The sequence below is a fragment of the Marmota flaviventris genome, chromosome 9 (assembly GCF_047511675.1).
Source record: "Marmota flaviventris isolate mMarFla1 chromosome 9, mMarFla1.hap1, whole genome shotgun sequence".
NCBI lineage: Eukaryota > Metazoa > Chordata > Mammalia > Rodentia > Sciuridae > Marmota > Marmota flaviventris.
Window position 1 is genome coordinate 70,240,818 of NC_092506.1, and position 21,612 is coordinate 70,262,429.

The window sequence follows — 21,612 nt, forward strand, 5'->3', positions numbered from 1 at the left end:
ATAAAATAAAATACATTAACTACTGATCTCCTACATGGTGTCTTATATATATGAGATGACAATGTCTAAAAACTGTTAAATAACAATGTTCTCTTTCAGGAAGGGGAAAAAATTCCAGATTTTTTTAAAAACAAAAAGTATGTAGTCTTAGGACTTTTACATAAATGACCATATGTGTAACCTGTACAAAATTAAGCTGTTTTAAAATTAGACTATAAGTAATTGAACCCAAATGTCTAAATGTACATTCTTTTCCGTACTATATTTCAGCTAATATTGCAAAACTATTGACAGTTTTAAAAGTTGCTGTTATCAATTTTGTCTTCTGTAGCAAGATACCTTAAGTTACAACAAAATCTTAGGAAATAAGACTAAATAATATCTGTTATAGAAATACCCTACCCTTTACCAGCTCCCACCCTCCCCCACCCCATGAAAATCATAAGCAGCTCTCTTCTGTGACAGACAAATAATGTAAGAATTTTGAAAACCCAATTTATGTAGCGTATCTCTTGGTCCACCGTCTGGCCATTCTGTCATGTTCTGCTCTGTTGGTCATATACTGAGTGGCAATACTTCCCACCAAGGGATCAGCAGGATTACAGTCTGTAAGAAGTGAGCAGGTAGAAAGGAGAACTGTAGGAATGGTTAGTGCTGGACTCCAATTATCTTTCAATATATCCAAGCAAATAACTTCTTGACTATTAATATTACACCAGGGATAGATTCTTGTTCAAAATGTAACCTTTGGAGGCTTGAAGGGATATTCTGATGTAAAAGTGATATCGAGGAAAAATACACCACCATCGTACACAGATCCTGGAGGCCCTAGAACGGTTGATCTCCATTCACAGATGTTATCACCTTTGGGACCAGCACTGCAGTTTGGTGGAGGGTCTAAAGTGATGTCTGCCAGTTCCTTCTGAATCCCCTTGGTGCTGGTGGAAATGAGCTTGGAGTTTTTGCTCATGCTGACTCGACTCTCCTTCTTCTGGGGGGGTGTTTGTTTCTTTCTCAGTTTGCTGGTTGGAAGACAAAGTTGAGGAGGAGGAGCTGGCGCTGGCCCTCAAATCATCATCCGACAGAGCAAACCCCCTACCCCACCCCGCAAACCACCCTCTCTTTGTGTCTGGCTCCTCAGTGATGCTGCAGCTGCAGCTGCGGCTGGGCCTGGCCACTCAAGCGCAGCAACAGAAACTATTAAGCAGGCAATGGCTTCTGTATTTTATTTTAAAGAGAGAGAGAGAGAGAAGAAACCACTTGAGTAGCTCCCATTCCTTCCCTTCATCAAACATACAAATCTATAGCCATTTGGCTTCCCCTCTTGTTATAACCACGAAGCATGAATTCTGCTAACAATGGTCTTCACATTTGGATTCTACTCTCTCTTGTCCTCATTCTCTCCTACTCTCTCTTGCATCTTTTCTCTCCTCCTCTAGTGGGTTTTTTCTACATCATCATTTATATGTTATCATAACTCCTGGGTTTTTTTTAAGAAAACTTTCTTTGTTCTCATATTACCCTCCTCTAGCTATTGCCTTCATTTTTCTTCACAGTAAAACTTGCCAAAAAGTTAAAAATAATATCTACCTTATCTAAAAGGACATGACCAACAAATATTAAGCACCTTTCACCAGATTGTATCTATTCCAAATGTTCAATAAATAATTGCAAGAACAGGAATAAATTAATAATCGCTACTGACACCGAAATTTCCTTATAGATACCAGCACAGCACTTAGCAGTATAAGGAGAGTCTCTCTTTTTCCCATATGAGGATGCTATGAAGTTGGTACTTATTTTATTCCAATTTTTAAAATTGTGTATTTGAAGCTTTAAAAGTCAAATTTGCCCAAGGTCACACAATTAATAGAAGACATGACTTGGACTTTCTTATGTCTAGCTCCACAGTAAAAGATTAAATTCCCTGGAACTCACCCCATCTTCTATTGCTTTAGCACCCTCTACATACCTCTAACTCACAAGAAAAGAGCTTTTACAAGAGGTAAAGGAATACCAGGAAGCATTTCTGTGAAGCTGGATGATCCTGGCACAACTTCTGATTCCTCAGGATATCAAATCATGGGCAGATCCACTAGGAAAATTCCAAGGGAAAAAAATATTTTTATGGGGAAAACTAGATTTAACTCACAGTAAAAAAAAAAAATGGAGAAAATCTTATGTGGAGGATTAAATAAGGTAAAAGAGGCTCTAATGAGAAGAATATAGTTTAGAAGAGAGGCTAGATCTGAGTATGGGTTAAGAAGAGAAGAAGGTGGACAGATGGTTACCTTTTCATGGCTGAATGGATGCACCTTGTGGAAGAGGATAAATTGTGGGAATCATTGACATAAATTCTTAAGAGGACATGAGATAATGTGACCCAGGACGATGAGCCCACTGTGACCTTAGTGTAGGTATTTAAATTGCTCCTATGAATTCATTTAGGGAAAGCACCCAGCACAGTGCCCAGTATCTAGTCAGAGACAAACTGTGGCTATTACTATTATTATTCAGGATTCATCACATAGCGGTTATTGAATAAATGGAAACTGCCTTTTTATAGTAAAGTTTTAGAATTGTGTATTAGCAGAATCCCCCATGTATCAGAGATGAGTGGAAATGGCTAACATTTTTTTTCATTCTTACATATTTTTATTTTACTTAGTTATTTACAACGCCAGGATATACCCTGACATTATCACAAAACCATGGAACCGAACCCGCTCCAATTTAGTCCCCAGAACTTCCCCCTACTCCTGTCCCCAGCTCCCCTCCCTCCACTCCACCAATCCCTCTTCAATCCATTTACAATTTACTTTTAAAAAAAAAAAAAAACAATGTCTCTTAGGTATACCCAGTGCTGGGACTCACCATGCCACATCCAAGCATCCACACATGAAAGTTTAGTCAGACATAGAATGAAATGGACATAATTTTCCTATGTTTATATATGAATACACCACCAATGTAACTCCACATCATGTTTAAACACAAGAATGGGATTCTAATTAGAATAAGTTATACTCCATGTATATATGTCAAAATATACTCTACTGTCATGTATATCTAAAAAGAACAAATAAAAAAGAAAGCTCAGATTCATTCTACTGTTCTTCCCTTTCTAACCCCTTCTCTATCTTGCTAAATCCTCTTTATCTATTCCACTGATCTTTATTTTGATGAAATTCCTTCTCTTTCTTTTTTCTTTTCTCTCTTTTTTAACTCCCTTCTTTATTTTGAATTGACGTCCATTAGACCTTTGACTTTTGAGTACTGGCTTATTTCATTTAGCCGGATAGTCTCTAGTTCCCTTCATTTACCAGAAAATACCATAAAGTCATTCTTTATGGTTGAGTAATACTCCATTGTGTGTGTGTGTATATATATATATATATATATATATATATAATATTTTTTATCCCGTCACCTGTTGAGGGGCACCTACATTGGCTCCATAGCTTAACTACTGTGAACTGTGCTGCTATAAACATTGATGTGGCTGTGTCACTGTAGTATGCTGATTTAAAAATCTGTTGGATACATGTCAAAAAGTGAAGTAAAGCACTTACTCATTTGGTTTTCTCAGAAATTCCTTAGAGAAGATATAAATATTATCCACATTTTCAGGAAAGCTAAATAGTTTATATAAGATCAGGCTGTAAATAGTTGTTACAGGCAGGACCAAACTCATGTTTTTAATCACCATCCCATAATTATCAATAAAGTTATTAGGTATTATGCAATCTGTTTCTCTAGTGCATATAATAAGGTTCAGAAACATTACAAAATGGGGGGGTAGACAGGAAGAAGGAGAGGGAGAGAGGGAGGAAAATCATACCAACAAAACCTCATTAACTCTAGCTCAACATAAATGGAAGAGAAAATGGATAAGAATCAGAAAACATTCAGCGAATGAGGCAGTGAACCCACTCTCCATATTAAGCCTGACAAGTTGACTGGCAGCATTGGAACATCCTCCAAGATGTTCTAAATCAATGGGGAAATTTCAGGACCAGAGGGAAAGATGAATGTGAAAGAATGCTTCAGAAGTGTTCCCATTAGATAACAAAAAGTCAAGTGGGAAACATGGCAAGTTAAAATACACTGACTGCAAAATCAATAACCATTTGAAGAATGTAGCTTGAATGTTTCAGAGGCCAGAACGCCCTTCCACGAAAGAAAGAAAGAAAGAAAGAAAAAATTGAAGAAAGTGTGAAAGACTAAGTACATCTAGCAAAGGCAGGAGAAAAAAATATATCAAAGATGGGGAAGGGTTGCCTAATCCTACTGTGTATCAAACATTTAATTCTATATCTGCTCTTTGAAATATGTTAAATATGCCCATTTGACACAAGAACATTGAAGCTTAGAAAGGCAAAGAAAACTTCCCAAGGTCATTCAGCTATTGTGGGGAGTTGCAAGCACAGCTACTAAGGATCAGAACATGAGAAATCTTGACTTATAAACCCATGATCTTTTCATTCCCAGGGATGAAAAAAGAAATAGACAGATATGGAGAGCCTGTTCAAGAGGTTTATCAAGGAGAAGAAAATGGCATGGAGTCTCAAATCTTTTCTTTCCTGCAAGGTGGTATGAGTTCTCATACCTCAGAATTACAATTCCATTTTTTTACATCTCTACTTGCGGGATATTTGGCCTATTATGGATCAGTATCAGGTACTGTGGATACTCCTCAGGTTCCTTGGATCTTTTTCCGTTTTTGTATTTTTCATGGAACTAAACACAAGGTAGATAAGTTAGGGGCTGGGACTGGTAGAAAACACATGAAAATACACACACACACACACACACACACACACATTTCCTTTTCTTATTTAAAGAAGGCCTCACAGAGGAGGAGCAGTTAGAGCTTTCTCACCATAGCTTAACCAACAGGTGTCTACAGGTGCCAGTTTTATTACTCATGCAAGGCAGGGCTCTTCTGTATCTAACAAAGCTTCTTTATGATGCACCACATCTTCTTAGAGTTCATATCACTTTTCTAGAAGAACTTAATCCTCTTAAGGGATATTTAAAGATATCAAGAACATCGTGATTCATTCTCTCGCTCGCTCTCTCTCTCTCTCTCTCTCTCTCTCTCTCCCCAAAACTTTAGGGACTGTTCTTGCAATATTTCACTCCTGGTACTAAATTCTTTTCCAGATAAAGTTCTGGGTAGAAAATGATAGAAAGTCCAATTCAAATGACTTAAGCAATAAGACAAATTTATTGTTTTATGAAACAATTCATATAAATCCTAAATAAGGTGATTCCAGAGTTGGTTAATTCAGTTACTCAATGTTCTTAAAGACAAGTTTTCCATCCTCAACATATCAGTTTTGATCTCAAGGTAGCTCCTGCTATAATTTAAAGAGGCTGCTGTATTTTTCTAGGTTCCCAAATAAGCACAATAATGCATTCTTTTTAGAAAGAAGGAAAACTTTCCTAGAGTTTTGTCACTGGACTTCTTGCCTTGTCTCAGTGCCCAGGATTGGCTTGCAAGAAATTTGGAAAAATGTAAGTTCAATGAGGGAACGTTGCATCTTGGATTCACTTCAGTAGGCACAGAATTCACAATATTTGTTGTGAATTATATTTAAACAACTATTTAATTTTATAATTTGCAATAATAAGAAAAAAACAGTGATAATATAGTATATCTGTTGAGACCTACATTCAAATGGCCCTGGATTATTTTTTGTGCCCTCTTTTGGGATGCCAGGTGAACAAACTTAGAATAATAATAAATCTACATTCATAAAACATTTTTATCATTGCTTCATATAAAGTTGTTTATTCACTTATTTATTAACAATGTAATAGAAATCCATGAACTCATCACTAAAAACAAAATTTAAGATCATAACTATAACCTACATCTAACCTATGGACACTCCCATAACCACTTTTCCTGTCTAACTTCATCCAAGATAATCATCCTAATGAATTATATCGATAGTCCCTTGATTTTCTTTCATTTTTCTAGTTTATCATGTATTTGCATATTCTAAAAACATTTTTACTTTATCATCTTCAACTTCAAAAAAAATAGAACCACTGATAAGTAATATTTGGGCATTTATTTCAAACTTGATATTGTATTTGCTAATGTTCCCCCACATTTTCACAGGTCATCATAGTCTATTCACTTTGACACTTATGCAATAGTCCACTCTGCAAATGTATTTTCCTATTTCCCTGTTGTTTATCACTTGAGCCATTTCACATATTTCTACTATTGTAAAAATAGCCATTGTAAACAGCTGGTATCACTCCCATTGTATGCATGTAGGAGTTTCTCTTGGGTATTTACACCTCTATGTGGTTTTGCTGGATCAGGAGGTACATGAATAATCGAACCTGGTAGGGTAAAGAAAACTGTCTTCTGAAGTAGCTGAACCAATTTACATGTCTAATAGCAACTTCTAACAGAATGAGAAGCTCCATAACACCCCCCCAGTATATGGTGCTATCATTTCTCTGGTTTCATTTTTTCTATTTGTGCTTTCTTTGTTGATTTTCAGAGTACACCTCCCCCCCCACACACACATACATGTGCCTATGCACACATATGTTTGATCCAATCCCTCATATGTTTGATCCAATCCCTTTATTATTTGTCCCTGTATGTGGGTAAGTAACTTAATCTATCTCTTCCTCAATTTTTCACCTAAAAAATAAGGTAAAATACAGTTCTTACCTCATAGAGTTGTTTTGAATAATAAATGAGTTAATATAGAGAGGCGTCATCCTTGCATAAAAGACAAATAAATACCATGTCCCTGAACGGCCCCTCTTCATTTCCAAGAATCTAGTCAAGTTAAGAGAACAATGAGAATGAGTCTGGGCTAGAATGTACAAGTAAGTATTATCTTAAAAAGCACTGGCTTTCTTTCACATATGATGGGAGTCAGAACAAGTTAATGTTATCTGTATAAAGCTGTTTTCTTGCATGCACACCAAGTTCTTTGAGATGCTGGTCATACAATGGGACAAAACAAGCAAAGTTGATGCTGCTTCTGTAATTTCACCTATAAAGCACCTGGTGTGGATCAGAGAACTGTGGACAGAGAAAGGCTCATTCAGCTGCCTGCCACTGGGAAAAGCATGGTGGGGTCATAAAGGCACTATATTCTGGCAAAGTACCATGTGAAACAGGTGCACCTGTACACCAGAAAGTCCATAGCTACTGGACTTTCTGGCAAAGCACCTGCCCAGCATGATGCCACTGGGTCCTCCCTGTAAGAATTTCTCAAAAAACCTTATGTCTTACATCGCAACTCTGGGTCTTTTTTTGGTCTCTTGGCCACCTATCCATCTGCCGCTGGACAGTGGATGGCACAAAGAGCAATTCACATGGTAGCTGACATACAATTAAAGTGTTAGCTCTCATTATCACATGGAACCTACTATGTGCTATGTCTTAAAATGCCTTATCTCATTTACCTCACAAAATCCTATGAGGTACTGATGTTATCATTCCCACTTTACAAATAAACAAGTTACAATTTTAAAAAGTCAAATAATTTGCCCAATATCATACAGTTAGGATTTGAGAGGACTAGAGTAAGCCCTCCCAAAATCTGACACAGAACCTCTGTTTTTAACGATATTGCCTCTTTTCTTCACCATGAAATTGAAACACTCCTGTGAAATTTTGCAACAGGAGAAAGATACTTGAAAGTGACACTCTGACCCATTACATATGTGAAAATAGAGTTTCTACCTTTCAGAGCAGTTAATGAAATTCAGAATGGTCAGTATATATAGTGGTAACAACTGGCACATAATGTGTGGTAATAAGTGCTAGTTACAATTATTATTTTCTCATAATATCTCACAAATTCAATGTGACTAGTCTACTACCTATTTCATCAATGGGAATGTGAAGCTTCAAGAGGGTAACTTGCCTAAGAAAATGTGCTACCAGACTCCTAACAGACCTATATGCTTGCCTGATTGTAAAGTCTATGCACATCTTACAATAACAAATGGATGAAGTTCTGTGCCAAAGAAGAGGAATTATATAGCCTATGTGGGGACATGCAAATGTGGACAACTGCTGTTATTAAGAAACAACCTAAAAAATATGGAAAAGAATTAAGTCAAATTCCAAACAAATGGATCTACCTAGATCATCTCACTGAAAATTTTTCATTCCTACTTAAGGTCAGGTCATTGTTTCCATGTTGTACACAGAGAAAGAAATTAAGATATATTTAGGATACTTCAATAAATATATGCATACTACAGTAACTGTGATAAGTATCAGGAGTGGTGAATATGGCCCTTAGAATATTAAATCCTGTGGCATATGATTCATGTCAAAATTATCTACTTTATAGTCTTCACTTCTACCTACATAAATAGTATGAACATTTTCCCATATTTGAAAGGCTTTGGGTTGAAAGATGAAATTGATTTGTTCTGTATGACTCCAAAGAAGAGATCTAAGACCAATGTATGGGGCATTACTGCTATTAAAAATAAACTAACATTTATTAAGCAATTATTATCCATCAGGCAATGTGCTAAGTACTTTATGTGAATCATTTCATTTAATCCTGACAATGATGTAAGTGGTAGGTTTCATTCTGTGGATGAAAAAACAGAGGGTTAGAGCAGTTAAATGATTTGTTAGTAATTTATGACTGATGAACAGTGGATTCTAACTCAGGATTGCTGATATCCAAAAATGCATATTCTCTACCACAATGGTATATGCTTAAAAGTAAGAAAAGCATTGAAACAGAGCTGTCTGAACAGTGTCATGTCTCCATTGCCAGAGGTATAAAAGAAAGGGCTGGGAAACCATTTGACTGGATTCTATTAAAGTGATTTGAATATTTATTAATTCAACCCATATCTATTAAACGCTGACTTTATAGAAGTCACTATCTAATAAGCTAAGGATTAAATTAAAAGCAGGATTCTTTTCAAGAAATTGGATTTAAGTGCGAATGAATACTAAACTAAATGATTCTTTAGTTTCTCTAGCCATGTAATTCTATGATTCATTATTTCCTTTATTTCAAATAATGCTAGTAGTTCCTAAAACAATGAAAACAGAAGGAACTTCTGTAAATCCAGCTGATTATTCTCTTTCTCAATATTTTGCTCACTCTCCTAGTCAATATGATGATTTTAATTGTGTTCAATGCCACTTGGAGTTGAGAAGTGAAATCCAGGCATCTCTGCAGCTTTTGAAATCTCACACTGTGATGTAGAGTGAGCCGCCCGTTTCCTAAGTATGTGGTTATGTTCTCACTGCAATTTCATCAGAGATAGGAGATTATCCATTTTTCTGCTTGAAATAATCATTTCATTTCTTGTCTTCAGTTTCAATAGCTTATATATTTGGATAACAAGAGTATAGACATCACTTTTGTTTCTTCTATTTACCAAACATTATGAGACATTTCCCCACAAATGACGGAGCACATTGAAAGGAATTACACAAGTGCCAACATTTCCTAACTCATTAAAAGTCTATTGAATTTTTCAATTATATACTTGGAGAAGATTTTATAACTAAAGTGGTTTTGAAAAAATCATTCATGGTCATTTTTACATTATGCAGTTTCTGGCAAAGATATAGCCACAAAGAAGGATATTTCCATAGTCATCAGATTTTATTGATTCTGTGCATCTGATAGGAAAGTGGCAACTGATTATTACAAAGTTGGGCAGTAATCCTTATGATCCAATTTGTATTTTGTGACTTAAGTGTATGTCACACCACAAAAATAGAAGAGCAAGGAAACGCTATGAGGCATTGAAAAACAGCTTAAAACTTTCAATGGTTCCACCATTGCCCACAGTGGCTTTTCATCAGATTGGTCCATAGAGCTTTGAATATAACATTCATGGGAGTCTCACTTTTCAGCTTTTTAACTCAGGAGGCCTGCCGTGAGCCTAGACATCAGAAACACATTTGAAGTCTACTGTCTTAAAGAAGAACTACTGATTTGCCTAAAAGGATCCAGAGTCCTTAGCATGGTCCTAGAATCATGATGTTTAAATACCACATTCCATCCTCATTTCTCAACTACCTCATACTGAACTATTGAATCATACTGAACTATTTGCTGTTTTTTGAAAGCATCATGATTTTGCTTGCAATGTCCTCTTTGCTGGAGTAAACTTTTCCCCCTTGAATACGTGGTGTATTATGTCTTCCCTGCTAGTGTGTGAGCTCCCGGAAGTCAAGTTCCATAGTCTATTATTTATCTCTTATCCATAATGCTTGGACAACTAGCTACTAGTGGTTCATGCTAAATTACTCTTTATTGAATGAAAAACCAAGTGAATGAGTAAATGGCATCATGATCTACACAATCTTTTTTTTTTTTTTTTTTTTTTTTTTTTTATTGGTTGTTCAAAACATTACACAGCTCATGACATATCATCTTCCATACATTTGATTCAAGTGGGTTATGAACTCCCATTTTTTACCCCAAATACAAGTTGCAGAATCACATCGGTTACACATCCACATTTTTACATAATACCATATTAGTGACTGTTGTATTCTGCTACCTTTCCTATCCCCTACTATCCCCCCTCCCCTTCCCTCTCATCTTCCCTCTCTACCCCATCTGCTGTTGTTTAATTCTCTCCCTTGTTTTTTTTTTCCCCCCTTTCCCCTCACTAACTCTTATATGTAATTTTGTGTAACAATGAGGGTCTCCTTCCATTTCCATAGTTTCCCTTCTCTCTCCCTTTCTCTCCCCCCACTCGTCTCTGTTTAATGTTAATCTTTTCCTCATGCTCTTCTTCCCTGTTCTGATCTTAGTTGCTCTCTTTATATCAAGGAAGACATTTGGCATTTGTTTTTTAAGGATTGGCTAGCTTCACTTAGCATAATCTGCTCTAATGCCATCCATTTATCTGCAAAATCCATGATTTTGTCATTTTTTAGTGCTGCGTAATACTCCATTGTGTATAAATGCCACAGTTTTTTAATCCATTCATCTATTGAAGGGCATCTGGGTTGATTCCAAAGTCTAGTTATTGTGAATTGTGCTGCCATGATCATTGATGTGGCAGTATCCCTATAGTATGCTCTTTTAAGGTCCTCAGGGAATAGACCGAGAAGGGCGATAGCTGGGTCAAATGGTGGTTCCATTCCCAGCTTTCCTAGGAATCTCCATACTGCTTTCCATATTGGCCGCACCAGTTTGCAGTTCCACCAGCAATGTACAAGCGTACCCTTTTCCCCACATCCTCGCCAGCACTTATTGTTGCTTGACTTCATAATGGCTGCCAATCTTACTGGAGTGAGATGGTATCTTAGGGTGGTTTTGATTTGCATTTCTCTGACTGCTAGAGATGGTGAGCATTTTTTCATGTACTTATTGATAGATTGTATGTCCTCCTCTGAGAAGTGTCTGTTCAGGTCCTTCGCCCATTTGTTGATAGGGTTGTTTGTTATCTTGTTGTTTAATTTTTTGAGTTCTTTGTATATTCTGGATGTTAGGGCTCTATCTGAAGTGTGAGGAGTAAAGATTTGTTCCCAGGATGTAGGTTCCCTATTTACCTCTCTTATTGTTTCTCTTGCTGAGAGAAAACTTTTTAGTTTGAGTAAGTCCCATTTGTTGATTCTAGTTATTAACTTTTGTGCTATGGGCGTCCTATTAAGGAATTTGGAGCCCGACCCCACAATGTGTAGATTGAAGCCAACTTTTTCTTCTATCAGGTGCAGAGTCTCTGATTTGATATCTAGGTCCTTGATCCATTTTGAATTTACTTTTGTGCATGGCGAGAGAAAGGGGTTCAGCTTCATTTTGTTGCATATGGATTTCCAGTTTTCCCAGCACCATTTGTTGAAGATGCTATCCTTTCTCCATTGCATGTTTTTAGCGCCTTTATCAAATATAAGAAAGTTGTAATTTTGTGGATTGGTCTCTGTGTCCTCTATTCTGTACCATTGATCCACCTTCCTGTTTTGGTACCAGTACCATGCTGTTTTTGTTACTATTGCTCTGTAGTACAGTTTGAAATCTGGTATCGCTATACCTCCCGATTCACACTTCCTGCTTAGAATTGCTTTTGCTATTCTGGGTCTTTTGTTTTTCCATATGAATTTCATGATAGCTTTATCTATTTCTACCAGAAATGCCGTTGGGATTTTGATTGGCATTGCATTGAACCTGTAGAGAACTTTTGGTAATATCGCCATTTTGATGATGTTGGTTCTGCCTATCCATGAACAGGGTACATTTTTCCATCTTCTAAGATCTTCTTCTATCTCTCTCTTTAGGGTTCTGTAGTTTTCATTGTATAAATCTTTCACCTCTTTTGTTAGGTTGATTCCCAAGTATTTTATTTTTTTTGAGGATATTGTGAATGGGGTGGTTTTCCTCATTTCCATTTCAGAAGTTTTGTTACTGATATACAGGAATGCCTTTGATTTATGCGTGTTGATTTTATATCCTGCCACTTTGCTGAATTCATTTATCAGTTCTAGTAGTTTCTTTGTAGACCCTTTTGGGTCTTCTAAGTATAGGATCATATCGTCCGCAAATAGTGATATTTTAAGTTCTTCTTTTCCTATTTTTATGCCTTTAATTTCTCTTGTCTGTCTAATTGCTCTGGCTAGTATTTCAAGGACTAAATTAAATAGAAGAGGTGAGAGAGGGCATCCCTGTCTTGTTCCAGATTTTAGCGGGAATGCCTTCAGTTTTTCTCCATTTAGAATGATGCTAGCCTGAGGCTTAGCATATATAGCTTTTACAATGTTGAGGTAAGTTCCTGTTATCCCCAGTTTTTCTAGTGTTTTGAACATAAAAGGATGCTGTACTTTGTCGAATGCTTTTTCTGCATCTATCGAGACGATCATATGGTTCTTATCTTTAAGTCTATTGATGTGGTGAATAATATTTATTGATTTCCGTATATTGAACCAACCTTGCATCCCAGGGATGAATCCTACTTGATCATGGTGCACAATTTTTTTGATATGCTTTTGTATTCGATTCGCCAGGATTTTATTGAGAATTTTTGCATCTATGTTCATTAGAGATATTGGTCTATAGTTTTCTTTCTTTGAAGTGTCTTTGTCTGGTTTCGGGATCAGGGTGATGTTGGCCTCATAGAATGAATTTGGAAGAGCTCCTTCTTTTTCTACTTCTTGAAATAGCTTGAAAAGTATTGGTATTAATTCTTCTTTGAAGGTTTTGTAAAACTCCGCTGTATACCCATCTGGTCCAGGGCTTTTTTTGGTTGGTAGTCTTTTGATGGCTTCTTCTATTTCTTCCTTTGTTATTGGTCTGTTTAAATTGTGTGTGTCTTCCTGACTCAATCTGGGCAGCTCATATGACTTAAGAAATTTATCGATGTCTTCACTGTCTTCTATTTTATTAGAATATAGGGTTTCAAAATACTTTCTAATTATCTTCTGTATTTCTGTAGTGTCTGTTGCTACACAATCTTTTAAGCTAAAACTTTGAATCCTAGACTTTTCTCTGGTGTCCGGTCATCATAGTCATGAAGTTACCTAGAGCTGAGGATTCCACAGCTATAGGATTTGTTTTGATACTTTACTCCTGTTCTTTCTAATTACAAATACAGAAAAGTTTTGTCCATGGACTAGTGTCAACTTTATGCCCCTTTATGATACCACATGGTCTTTGGTCAAGTCTAGACACCCTGTCATGCTCTACAAGGCTTTTTATGCTCTGTTTCTACCTGCCAGTAGGCCATTTTCACATGATTACCATAATCATAACTCACCATCCAGCCACATGGACCACTCAGACCTTCAAGATGGGCCATTATCTCATTCTCACCACTGTGTTTTTATGTATATTTTGCATATATTTTTTCCTTCTTTAAAATCTTTTCACCCTGGTATATTTCACCTGCCATAAAAAATTTTCAGCTCAGCTGTTCAGCTTTCCTGGAAATTTTCCTCAGCAAATTCTCCCCCTCCCGATATGTCAGCTTTTTATCACTGTGACCAAAAGACCAAAAAGAACAACTTAGAAAAGTTTATTTGGGTTCATGTTTTCAGAGGTTCAGTCTATGGTTGAACAACTCCATAGCTCTGGGCCCAAGATGAGGCAGAATATCACAGTGGAAGAGCATGGTAGAGGAAAGCTGCTCAGCGCATGACAGCCAGGAAGACGAAGACGAAGACGAAGAAAGACAGACTGACAGACAGAGACAAAAAGCATGCAAGGTGCCAGGGACAAAATATAAACTCCAAAGATATGCCCCCAGTGACCTACTTTCTCCAGCTGTACCAACAGTTACCACCCAACTAATCCATTCAAGTGGATCAATCTACTGATTATGTAAAATCTCTCATAATCTAATTATTTCAAATCTGAACATTCTTGCTTTGAGGGGCACCTCATAGCCAAATTATAACAGTCTTGCTAGTTGCACATCCTCCTGGTAGTCCTAGGTTCAGATGATTGCACAGCTATCTGTCTTATCTGTCTTTCCCAATAGTCTAAGGAATTTTCAATGAAGAGATTCTGGCACCTAGGGCAGACATATTTCATGTGATTCTGACAACTCTACAAGTTGTATCTGTAATGTAACTCAAGACTTTCCTTCCATCAACTTGTTTAAAATGCATTTAGTTTGATGATGTAAACATAGTTTTCCTTAAATTAATATCATCTGGAAAACATTTTAATGAAAGATATTATATTATAATGAGAGATGAAATTTGAGAATTAAAAATCAGGAGATATTTTATCAGGAAAATGTCTTCCAAGAGGGTTTTTGCAGAATGCACCTGCGGAATTGAAGGTCTTCTTTTATAACATAAACACTGTGCTAGACACAGAGTACACAAAGGTAATTCCTACCCTCAAAGAGTTAGCAACTAAATTTAATTATTAAATATGAACCACAGTATCAATATTGATCAATTCTGACCACAATTCTGAGCACAAATGTGCTCAGAAGTAATTTTGCATAGTCATAGAAGCTTAAACAAATTTGTGTTCTCTGTTTCCTCTTTTTCTGATTGTAAATCCCACTTTATTCAAGATGCCTTTAACTCATTTATTCATTCACTTAATAAATATTTCCTGATCATGTCTCAGGCACTTTGCTGAGCTCAGATAGTTCAAAAATCACAATAAGATAAATACTTTTCCTTAAGTCATTTATAATAAAAAGAATTAAATATAATAAACATAGTAAACCTAAAAACAAAGCTAACTTTACATAAGGTTAAGGAACAGCTGCAAAGTGAAGATAAGATTTTACAGAAGTCTTGAGGAAACAGAATTTGCCAGAGATTTGTTTATTAGAGGCAATGACAGAGTTGAACATATAATTTGTTTTTACCGGGTACAAGAACCAATAACCTCCAGCTGTTCACACACAATTAGTAACCAATAAAGGTGACAACTTTTCTAAAGATAGGTGCTTGGTATTTCCCTCACTAGATTCCTATGGATTATTTTCCCAGGCTCTTGACTTTTTTATTTATTTTTGGTTCTCAAATAATAAATGTATATATTTATAGGGTTCAAGGTAATGTTTTATATATGTAGACATCATATAAAATTAAATCAAGATAATTAACATATCCATCACCTCACCTACTTATTTTTCAAAAATGTATTTAGTTGATGAAAATTATATAACTTTATAATGTATGTGTTACTTGGAAATATGTATATATTATGAATGACTAATTAACTAATGTCACCATGATGTACAAAAATAGATATCATGAATTCACACTTGGAATTAAAATTCTGTTTCTCTTGACCAACATCTCTCTAATCCCAGCCAACCCCACCCCAGCACATTGTAAACAACATTCTACTCTTTGCTTCTATTTGGTTAATTTTTTTAAATTACACATATAAGTGAGATCATCTGGTATTTTTCTTTCTTAAATTTTTTAAAAGTGTTCTTCCAAGATAGATTTCTAAACCAAATAACAAACTATTATTTTCTCTATTTTATTCATATTGGTTACAGGATTTTCAACAAACCTTTATATATGTATAGGGAACACTCAACAAACTATATTAGCTATATTTGTTTTCCTATGCCATAAAACCTTTGACTTGAGAACAACTTTGCTTTTACCACATTTTGCAAACTTGGATTGTCCCATGCCTTCCAAACATTAAAAAGTGGGAGTTATGGAAGAGAAAGAGTTTCACAAAAGTTCTAACACATCTGGACAGCATCTCAGTAAATAGTTGATCTACATCTTTTAAATACTTACTGAGACAAGTAAGAAGACTTGTGAAATATACCAATTTGGAATTTTTTTCTTAAATTTCATCTTTCTAACTGCAAATGTAATATATTCACATAGTAAAAAAATACAGAAAAATAATAATAATCACAATGGCTGTCATCTAGTGAACACTTTCCTTTCTTTGGGCCCTCCATTATGTTGTGCATGTATTATCTCACATAATCTTCATCAGGACATAGAGAGGTGTGTATCAAAATTACCTTATTTTATAGTAAAGGAAAGGGGGCAGCAGCAAAGAGTAGTGCCTAATTAAAAACTTAGGGTGTCTTACTGCAAATCTCACACTCATCTTCCACAAGGCAAGCACCACTTCACCTAGTTGCTCATTTTTCTTCTTTACTTAATTAGTGTATTTACTCATTTAAATATTACTTTTTTTATTAATTCCTGCCATTTTATTTTATTTGTTGTGGTTTTTAAAATTAATTTCTTTTTAATTTATATATGATAGCAGGATGCATTACAATTCTTATTAAACATATAGAGCACAATTTTTCATATCTCTGGTTGTACACAAAGTATATTCATACCAATTCATGTCTTCATACATGTACTTTGGATAATGATGTCCATCACATTCCCTGCTGGTGTCCCTCAATGTATGCTACTGAATCTAAAGGTGATGGCAGCAATAGCCAACGTAGCTCAAGATAATAGTTGAGATGCCCTAAGATGGAAGCAATGTCTTACAGATATGGGGCTGAAAGGGTGGGCCTCACACTCTTTTTGGGATGCTTGCTGTGAGATGCAGCTGCTTCTAGGCCCTGTCTGTTGTCAAAATGTTAGGGGCTACTGCGTGGGGAAGGCTATGGTGATGACTGCAGTGTCCCAAGATGGAAATGGGTTGGGCCTAGGCTCCCAAGTGGGTGGGGGGTAGGGGGATAAACTAGGACCTACCCTGGACCTGGGTCCTGCACAAAGTAGTTGTGGGCAGATCTGGGCCGGGTCTGGACTCCAATGGTAGTCTTCTGGCCAGTAGGGGTGGTCCTGTGCTGGAGGCTGGGCTCTGGGTAAGAAAGACAGTCTCTGCCCTAACAGAATCTGCATTCTACTAGAAACAGTAGACATTCCATAACTAATAATGAATGTGATAGTATAACAAAGGAAAAGTATGGAGTGAGTTAGGAATTTGTAACCAGGAGACCAAATCTAATCTGATGGATTACAGGCTTTCCCAAACCATCTATGTCAGCATTATTTACACGTAGTTGAATAATACGATTTCTGACATTATATGTTACTTTGGTCATTTAATGCTATATCCTGAGTGTTCCCTGAGTAATAAAATGTTTGTTTTAACTTCCTACATAATATTTAGACATAGAAATGCATCCATTTATTTAACTATTTCCTATTATTGGGAAATTTGTTAGTTGCCTATTTTTCTTTGTTATAAGCAATAATATATAACTTTGTTGCAAAAAGCTCTTTCTATATGTCAGATAATTTCCTTGGGAAAAAAGAATTTTAAAATTGGAAAACTAGAGTATTGTAGAATTTTGGAAAGCATATTTGCTAAATGCATGAATATATAAATGAATAGTAATAAGAAAATTGTCACCATTTCAATTTGAAAGATGTGTAGGGCTGTTCTAAGAGAAAGGAGTGGGTGCTAGGCAGTTCTTACTGACTCAAGTCCAAATTTTCATTGTTGACCAAAAAGAAACACTGTTAGAATCTTCATTAGTTACACTTCAATGTGTACTTTTGTATAGAACTACATTCCTTCATTAGCATACAATATCTTCCTTCTCAGTCTTTACTGCCTGGAGTCAAATTCTGCATGTCATATAATCACCAATAGGAAATGTGGTTGTGGCTCTCATGCACATTCCCTGTCTCCCCCACTGATAGAGGAGAGCTATGGAGAGAAGCTATACAACCACTCACACCTTTGCTAACTTCTTAGGTTCCAATTTTCTTATCTTAAAACTGAGGAATAACATATCTGGCTTTGTGGCTGTTAAGATGTTGAAAGATTGAAGATGGAGAACATCCACACGCTGCAGCCAACTGTGCATCTGGCACTGTAAGGTGCTTTATCTGTTGAATATAATTTCCACAATGGTGGCTTTGGTAGTGTTCAGTTCATTTGTCAAGAAAAAATAAGTGAGGAAAGGGGACCAAGAGGGAGGGAATGACAGCTAAAGGGCACAGGGTTTCTTCTTGAGGTTATAAAAATGTTCTAAAGTCAACTTCTGTGATGGTTATATATAGTATTAAATATACAAAATACTATTAAATTGTGCTCTTTCAAATGAGTTTTTAAACGAGTTATTAAGCTAAAATATCACTCTAGTCAGACAGATTCTGGCGTATGTAAGACTATATTTTAATTACTAAATAAATATTTACTAAGCACCTGCTACATGACAGGAACTATTCTTAAGATAAAGTAATGTATATGCCAAATAAATTCCTGCCTTTATGAAGCAGGCCCAAAACATATGAATATATAATAAATAAACACCAGGCATAATTTCTATGAAAAAAAGAGAGAAAGTCCAAAGACTATTTTAAGTAAGGGGAAGGAAAGACAGCTCTGTACAGGTATCATATAAATGAAACTGAATGACATAAAGTAGCAGCTAAGGCAGAGGGAAGGGCAAGTACAGTGGGCCTAAATAAAAAATAACTATGTCACATTCAAGAAATAGGGAAAAATCTATCATGTCAGTTTGTGCTACTGCCAAATTTAATATTTGCTTCTTATCTGTATTCTCATTATAATCCCAGTTCTTTGCTGATTTCACAAAATGGCACAATTTCACCAGAAATAATTTTTGAATTATAATAGCATTTTGGGGAACTTTTTATATAACCAAAATTCCCCATTTGGAGGTATCTTAGAGCTAAAAGGTAGCAAAATTCCTAAAAATCAACCATTTTCTCTCTTCTCTGGGAATAAAAAGATTGCTTTAAAAAAATTCTTCAGTGAAGCTTCATTATGATCACATACTATATATATATATATATATATATATATATATATATATATATATATATATATATTGCATATGTGTGTGTGCATATCTGTATGTATTTCAAAATACCTTCTTCAAAAATTTATTTGCCCAAAGCTGACAAAATTTTAGAAACAATTCTTTTTTTCCTTAAACATCTTTTCAATTTTTTTGATTAACATATAATAATTGTTCATATTCACAGGGTACAGTGCAATACTTCAATATAGTATTTTCTGATTTAATTAGCACAATTAGCCTTTTCTTTTTCTTATCATTACTTTGAAGTTCTCTCTTCCAGTTATTTCTAAAATATATAACAGATTATTATGTACAATAGCATCACACTATTCTATAGAATACTATTGCTCCAGTTTTCTGCCACATAATGTAATGAAACAGTTATTACTAATTACTTCTATCTGTGTATCAGTAGCTGTTATACAACCTTTCACTATTCCCTTTCTCTACCCTCACCCCTCCCTGTCTTTAGCAATCACTATTATGCATTCCAATCAAATTTTTCAAATGCCACATATTAGAAAGAACATGAAGTATTTCTTTTTGTATCACTTATTTCATTCATTTACGTTCCATCCATTTTGGTACAAATGTTATTATTTTTTTGTTAGTGAATGATAGTCCATTTCTTTATTCACTCATCCACTGACTTGAATCTAAGCTAATTCCATATATTGGGTATTGTGAATAGTGCAACGATAAACTTAGGTATGCAAGTGTCTCTTTGATAGGCTGATTTCATTTCCTTTGTATATTTCTCAGAAGTGGAATCACTGAACAATATGTTGGATCTATTTTTCATTTGGGGAGAGGAACCTCCATACTGTTCTCTGTGGTGGCTACACTAATTCACATCCTCATTGATAGCGTATGAAAGTACCTTTTCTCCATATCTTCACTAGCATTTGGTATTTTTCTTTTGTCATTTTGATAATAGCCATTCTAACTGGGGCAACATGATATCTCATTGTGATTTTGACTGCATTTCCCTGACAGATAATAAAGTTGAGTCTTTTTTCATCACTTTATTGTCTATTTGAATATCTTTCTTTGAGAAGTGTCTTTTCACATTCTTTCCCCATTTTTAATTGGATTATTTGGGTCTTTTGTTATTATTAAGTTTTTCAAAGTCCTTGTATATTCTGTATATCCATCCCTTCTCAGATTTATAGTTTGCATTATTTTCTCCCAGCTGTGAGTTGTCTCTTCACACTGTTTCTTTTGACATACAGAATTTTCTTAGTTTGATATAATTCCACTTGACTATTTTTTTTTTGCTTTTGTTTCCTGTGCTTTGGGAGTATTATCTAAAAATACCATTGCCTATACCAATGTCTTGAAGTGTTTCCTTCTAGTATTTTCATAATTTCATGTCTTACAAGCAAAAGTCTTGTTGCTCTAATCATTGCCTATATCCCACAGTATATTTTCCTCTTTTCAATAGTTTTCCTATCATTTCTTTAGATCATCTTCCCCTTTCTTCCAAATCTTCTTATCTAAAGCCTACCTCCAACCCTCATTTCCATACTAAAAGTCACAATTTCCTTTAAAAAGTATATCACCAAAACAGGAATATACACATGGAAGGCAGGTTTTAATCTCTGGATTCAGTCTTACTTACAGTAAAACATCACATTTTCTCAACCTCTAAGAGAAAAGACAGAAATATACTAAGTAACTTCAATAATACTATAAATTTACTATTCTAACCTCCCTGACCTATGATAATTAATTCTTGCATTAGTGGGTTCATTCAACATTTAATGCTGGGGCAAACACACTACTACTACTACTACTACTACTACCACCACCACCACCACCACCAATACAAACAACTTATTGGAAATACTTAAAAATGTGAAGTTATTCTTGAGACCCATCAAAGGGAACAGAGATGCCAAATAGCACAAAATGTGGGATAACCCTTACTGAGGATTGCATTTGTTATATTTCCAGCAAAGAATTACCTGATATTTTTTTTTATTGGTTGTTCAAAACATTACAAAGCTCATGACATATCATCTTCCATACATTTGATTCAAGTGGGTTATGAACTCCCATTTTTTACCCCAAATACAAGTTGCAGAATCACATCGGTTACACATCCACATTTTTACATAATACCATATTAATGACTGTTGTATTCTGCTACCTATCCTATCCCCTACTATCCCCCCTCCCCTTCCCTCTCATCTTCCCTCTCTACCCCATCTGCTGTTGTTTAATTCTCTTCCTTGTTTTTTTCCCCTTTCCCCTCACAAACTCTTATATGTAATTTTGTGTAACAATGAGGGTCTCCTTCCATTTCCATAGTTTCCCTTCTCTCTCCCTTTCTCTCTCCCCACAGAATTACCTGATATTAATCTAGTCTACCAAGCAAAG

At 35.5% G+C, this 21,612-nt stretch overlaps 1 pseudogene; it reads right to left on the reverse strand.

The window, feature by feature from the left end:
* Positions 1-468: 468 nt before the first annotated feature.
* LOC114098622 (ubiquitin-conjugating enzyme E2 E1 pseudogene) overlaps positions 469-21,612 on the reverse strand; it is a 65,414-nt pseudogene continuing 44,270 nt past the window's right edge.